This window comes from Syngnathus floridae, chromosome 2, assembly GCF_059516105.1.
Source record: "Syngnathus floridae isolate MCC-2025c chromosome 2, RoL_Sflo_1.0, whole genome shotgun sequence".
NCBI classification, from domain to species: Eukaryota; Metazoa; Chordata; class Actinopteri; order Syngnathiformes; family Syngnathidae; genus Syngnathus; species Syngnathus floridae.
In genome coordinates, this window is record NC_142414.1 from 9,411,039 (window position 1) to 9,417,166 (window position 6,128).

The window sequence follows — 6,128 nt, forward strand, 5'->3', positions numbered from 1 at the left end:
GCAAAGTGGAGACTATGGCGTATAACTCCATTGAGCCATTCAACAGATCCCTTTACAGAGGCCATTTGTAATTTGAGTGGGGACAAATTTGGGTAGCCCCGTGTCACATGTGAGCGTCAAAGTATGATGTGCTGAACACACCAACCCTGGCGCCATGTCCATTTTTCATGCACACCTACACAGTGCAGTAATAACCCGTGATGACTTCCAGATGTTTCTTTTAGCAGTAATGATGCCGTGGCATAAAAAGACGAGAAGCTTCCATATGGGATGTGGAAAGTGTGTGTTTTCACAAGTGTGTCAAATACAGAAGTGCTATAAGTTTGAAATGACAATTTTCTCCAGAGCCAATATTTTATTCATGAACCAAGAAACAAATATATATGGATATATAAAACGTTGCATAAATTCTCTTTATAGTCTATACTTCCTTCTGTGATCCCATTAACAAATGAAAATAATATCAAAATGGCCCCATGACTATATTTAACAGTTCAAAAATTAATTATGAAAAAAGAGGAAAAACTGCTTAAACAAGATGCCTTTGCAGTAGACAGGAGAGACTTATGAAGTAGTAGCAGGAGACAAGTCCCTCGTTAAGTCTTTCTGACATTGTGTGTGGATGTGTAATGTATTGATGCAGTCTCTGACATGGGGAATGAAAGAACAACAAAAAAAAAACCCGTCAGATTGTCAAAGCAGTCCTTAGCAGGCACCTTGATAACACAGCTCCAGGAGGGGTCGCGGGCGGATTTTGGAGTCACAGCTGTCATGGGTCAGTGTGAGGCCATCATAGCCAATGCATCGAAGTTGGCGTTTTCGGAAACCTCTGCCACAGGTTTTTGAGCATGCGGACTATTCTCCGAGAAGCCAAGAGGGGCAAGGCTGAGAGGCACAGGATCGTGAGGCCAATGGCTGCAATTCTTCTGGACAATCCTTAGATGGATGTCCCTGGGGATCCAGACAAACCACCTCTCTCTGTTGCATGCCACCTCCACAGGTCTGGGAACAGGGACCCCACTCCATCAGAGCCCACTCAGCACCCAACTTTCGGATAGCATTGACAAATTGCCGACGACCTCCGTTGTTATTGGAAGAAGCAGCGTTATTGGGTTTTAAGGCAAAGTAGCTGTACTTCACTCTGGGTCTTGGGGCTGCTCCCACAGACAACACCTGAATAGTGAGAGGCTCGGGGAGGGGGGAAAAACTGCGAAGCCGCTCAAGACGGGCAGAAGAGCCACTGTAGCGCAGTAGGGCCCCTCGCAGAGTGATGTCCGTCTCCTTTGTCATTGGCTTATAATCACCATTCAACAGGTAGGTACCATCTTGTCTGCGCAGTGCCAAGTAACTATTGTCATGACGACCGTTACCAGGGGCGCGCTGTCTGATGTCAAGATGGGTGGCGCCTGCTGGGATTGTCACCACGTCTTGGTACCCAGGCCTGTAACAAAGACAACAATTGTTTAGTTTAGGCCACAACTATACTACACTAGTTGCTAGCCAATCGCTAATGCACACTTTCAATCACAATGATTGACAATGTAGAGTTGTCATAAACCTAACACGCATGAGAAAGCTCAAGTGAATGCAAACTCCACAAAAAGATATTCCATCAGTGATTTGATCTTTGATTTGACCTTGCAATAAATAACTGGCCATCGTTATTAATGTTCCGAACAAAAAGTATCATGGCGTACCTGGTGCGCCGCAGTGAGCCTGACACTCTTCTGCAGCTGAAGCCATTCCCTCCACATACTCCACATTTATCGTGACGCTGGTTGGAGCCGATAACGCGATCGCATCCAGCCCTGACACATTGGCCTTGAACACAAACTGAGGTGGAATCGGGGCTGCAGGGTGTTCCATCCGCCACCTGGGAGCAATAGACACCTTGAGATTAGGATTTTTAGCTATGCTCTTGTTTCATTTGTTGATGGTTTAATTTGACAGTTTTTTTCTACGAGTAACTGTATTTTACTTTCAAAAAAAGTACATTGGCAGTCAGGGTGCTGGAAGATGAAACCTGATCATTTGTCTTCCATGTCAGCACTAGGGTAATTAAAATTTGTCAAGACATTCAAAATATACCAAAATATTTTTCAAAATTCTTGCCTTGGATTTGAGGACAGTGAAGTATCCTGTTCCCTTGGCCCTGCACATAAGCTTGCAACGGTCTTTGGGTGAAACACCGGCATATTTGGGCACCCATTGAACACCATTGGCTGATCCAAGAGACATTTGGGCTGACATGTCATTGTGAGCCAGACACTGCTCCTCCCGAAATGACAAGCCTGAGGAGTAAAGAGAATTCTCAGTGATCGTGTTTGCACCTTTTGAATAATTCCCAATCAAGTGACAATTTTTGTTGCTTTACCATTGGTGTCAGGGCAGAGCTCTGTGTTACAAGAGCGGTACTGGATCCTCTTGCCCTCACAGTACTTGCCTCCATTCCTTGGCAAAGGGTTATCACATGAACGGAAGGAGTACTGCACCCCTCCCCCGCATGTCCGAGAGCAGTCACCCCAAGGACCCCACACTCCCCAGCCACTGTTGACAGGAATCTGGAAATGCTATAAGGGCATTGGTTACAATCTGACTTATACCCGAGGCATGAGAATAAAAGAAGTTACGTTTCTACCTGATGTGTGGAAGCTTGAGACTTAGTGAGACACTGCCCCGTCAGGCAGTAGCTGTTGTGCCCACAGGGCGTTCCATCGGCCCATGGGGCGTTCTTGGTCTCGCAAACCAGCAAACCGTTGAATGCCCTAACGTAGCACCACAGAGCCGCACAAGTAGTACTAGGGTGAGGGCAATGTTTGGCGTCGGCACCGAAACTCAGCCGACACTGATGGCCTGCATCGTAGACTGTCCCGGGTTGGGCCGGAGGGAGCGCTTGAGCCTTGACTGGTTTATCAAGCAGACATTGACCGTGGCCATTGTTGAGAAAATTGGCGACCGTGAGTGCGGAACAGGCGGACCATGGCTGCTGCTGGTCAATACTGGTCAGGGTGGACCCCATTATGTGGGAGCCCCAGTGGGGACCATTCACCCTAGAGCATATCTGGGCATCATCGTGAGGCATGTTGAGGACATGGCCTACGGGACAGTATAACAAAACCTCACTTAATTGTGCTCATGACGCATCATTGTCACACATCAGACCTGAGCATTTTTCTACTCACCTAGTTCATGTGCCACGGTGAATGCAGTGAGGAGCCCGTCATCTTCAACAATTGAGCAGCTAGTGTCTGGGTCACACACCGTACCGACTTCAGCCAGTCCAAGAGTGTCACAGAAACGGGGACCACACAGGTTCTGAAGAAACAGACCAAGGAGTCAAAACATGCTCTTTATCCATTTTTTCTTTCCTTCTTCCCCACAATTCTTCTCATACTCCTCCAATCTACCATTCTGGTGATGAGCATAGCTGTGTCATAGTGCTCAGGGTGGCGGTCGCTGGGGGGATTGTGCTGCCGCTGCCACTGGCAGAAGTTGCGGAGAGTCATTCCAGCATTGGGTGATACTTGAGGGCCTCGCTCTTTGTCATCGACCACCAGCAGCTTTACCACAGTCAGGCTGATGGAGTTGTGGATGCTGGGGTGGCGATACAGACGAGATGCCACTGCCATGATGTTGAGGAGGTAAGTCTTGATCCCGGCACCGTGGAATTCGGCCATGGACTGGTCAGCCACCAGCAAAATCTCCAGATAGCGAGGAGTGGAAACAAAACGCTTGGTCCTGTGGTGGCCTGGGGGATAGGATGAGGGTTAAGAAAACTTATTACAATGTTTTCTGTCATTTTTTGTGCAGTTGTTCCTAATGAAACGTTTTGCAGAGGTCAACTTCAGTGTTGTGCACAAATGTGAAAAGTAGCAGGGACAGAAAAACACTCAAGTAAATCAAATTGGTCATTTTTGCTTTCTGCATTTTATTTGTGTTTAACAATCTGCTGTTAATAAAGGTGCCACGATCCGTCTCCGTTCGTTTCCTTGTTTTATTGTTGCCATGGTTACTGTTCGCGTCGCCCCTCCCTTCCTGTGTCTGCTCACAATCTATAGAATAGGTGTCACCTACCTGTCAAGTATTTAAGTCCTGTCTGCTTGTCACATCTTGTCGGGTTGTTCTTGTATCGCTTGTTTTTCTAGTCGCTAGTCTGTTCTCGTCTTGTTTCTGGTCTCGTCTTTCTTGTTTTTCGAGTTGAGCCTCTATAGTCTGTCTTTTGAGTTCCCTCAATTAACCATTCACTACTTGAGAGAACAATCCGACCAATTCAGCGACCAGCGCTTGGACCACCGGTAACCGGCTCCCGCAGTTGCGGCATGGACGCTACAGAGCTGGGCTCCAGCGAGGCAAGACCACCCCCCGACCCAGTTCCGACGGCGCGGATGCTGCGGCCGCACCAGTTCCGGCGGCGCGGATCCAGCGGCCGTCACCCAGTTGGCCTTCGGCGTATGACCGCCTCTCCATTCCCTCCCGCCCCTTGTTGGACAGTTTTTGATTTTTCTTTTTTGGGGTGCCGTCCCTTGAAGGGGGGTACTGTCACAATCCGTCTCCGTTCGTTTACTTGTTTTAATGTTGCCATGGTTTCTGGTCACGTCGCCCCTCCCCTCCTGTGTCTGCTCACAATCTATGTAATGGCTGTCACCTCCCTCACCATACCTCTCATGTATTTAAGTCCTGTCTATCACACCCTGTCGAGTTGTTCTTGTTTCTCTTGTTTTTCTAGTCGCTAGTCTGTTCTCGTCTTGTTTCTGGTTTCGTCTTTCTTGTCTTTCTGTTCAGTTATTCTCGTCCCTAGTCTAGCCTCTATAGTCTGTATTTGGAGGTCTCTCAATAAACCTTGGTCCAAGCTGCATTTGGTCGCCCAGCTCCATTCACTCCATGACAAAAGGCAGCATGGTAGCCAAATAGTAAGCACATCATAGCAGAGAGGTTCTTTGTTTCAATCTCTGGCTGAGGTCCGACTGTGTGAGATTTGAACGTTCTCTCTGCGCTTGTGTGGGTTTTCCTTTTTCCCTTTTTTTGTGTAGGCACTCCAACTTCCATCCTTGTTTATGCACGTTTGCATCAGCAAAAATTAAAAAATGCTGGGAAAAGCAGATGGCTGGATGGATATTAAGTTCTAAAGAGAGTTTTGTTTGTGTGTGTGCGTGTGAGTGTGCGCGCGTGTATGTACAAACGCTACCTGTTCGGTTTTTGTTGACGGCTTCACGTTCAGGCTCTTTCTCCAGATTCGTGTGTAGTCGATCCTCGTCCTCATTGACCCCACACTCACCCGCCTCTGCCCGAGCCCTCCGGCGGATGAGGTGGACTTCCTCATCCTTTTTCTCATCAATCAAGAAGTCACTTGCGTTGAGAGGTTTGATGGAGTACTCTTGCCCTTGAAAGTAAAACCCACCCCTCAGTCCGTGGCAAAGGTTTAAAGCAGCAGCGGAGTGCTCTTCTCCATTTACCGTGCCGGAGAAGAAACAACCATGATCGTCTGCGCTCTTGGGTTCCTGACTCAGCTCGGATTTGGGAGTCCCCACAATGTGGAAGACGAATCCCGGGGACAGGAACGTCTGATCCGGCTCCAGCTGCAAGATAATCGCTTGACCAAACGCGTCCAGCCTGTACACTTTCATCTCCGACATTTTCTGCTTTTCTTCAGGGGAGTCGGTTCCCTTCGGTTGGGTGTCATTCGAAAGCCAGACTGTTGGGTCAAGCCTGACAGGCACTACGGTACTCTCTTCCCAAGGGCTTTGCGTCAAGCCGGTGCACAGACCAGCCATGAAACCAATAGAAACACAGACAAGCCACATCATACAGAAATGGAATCTAACAAGCAGATGTAACGGTTCTTTTTGGTTCCGCTGACCCCCACAAAAATTCGCAGATTTTTGACTGGTAGTCACAATTGTCCGACCTTAAATACGCCCCACCCCGGTGCCCCACCTCATTTTATGAGGGACCTGTCAAGACCAAGTCATGTGCGCAACCAAATGTTTCACGTTGTCATAGTAATCAATCACTGTTAACAAAAAATGGGCTGAGGGCAACAAAGGGAAATTCCACCAGTGGAGCGACTAGTTTTGTTTGTTTTAACCCAAAATATGTACACAGTTTGCATTTTCAGCAACTGAGACTCA

General features: G+C 47.9%; 1 long non-coding RNA gene and 1 pseudogene across 2 annotated transcripts in view; one reads left to right on the forward strand and one right to left on the reverse strand.

Moving 5' to 3' along the window:
* The window catches only part of LOC148401619 (uncharacterized), a 9,932-nt gene extending 5,077 nt beyond the window's left edge, over positions 1 to 4,855 (forward strand). Inside the window, exon 2 of the long non-coding RNA XR_015853761.1 lies at positions 4,256 to 4,855. This is a non-coding gene — a long non-coding RNA (uncharacterized LOC148401619). The remainder of the gene's footprint in view (positions 1 to 4,255) is intronic.
* LOC148401620 (A disintegrin and metalloproteinase with thrombospondin motifs 1-like) lies at positions 391 to 5,834 on the reverse strand (annotated as a pseudogene). The gene is made up of 8 exons (XR_015853745.1): positions 5,186 to 5,834; positions 3,408 to 3,748; positions 3,183 to 3,315; positions 2,639 to 3,096; positions 2,375 to 2,570; positions 2,113 to 2,291; positions 1,698 to 1,873; positions 391 to 1,441 (listed from the first exon to the last, which is right to left on the reverse strand). The product of XR_015853745.1 is annotated as an A disintegrin and metalloproteinase with thrombospondin motifs 1-like (transcript).
* Positions 5,835 to 6,128: the final 294 nt, after the last annotated feature.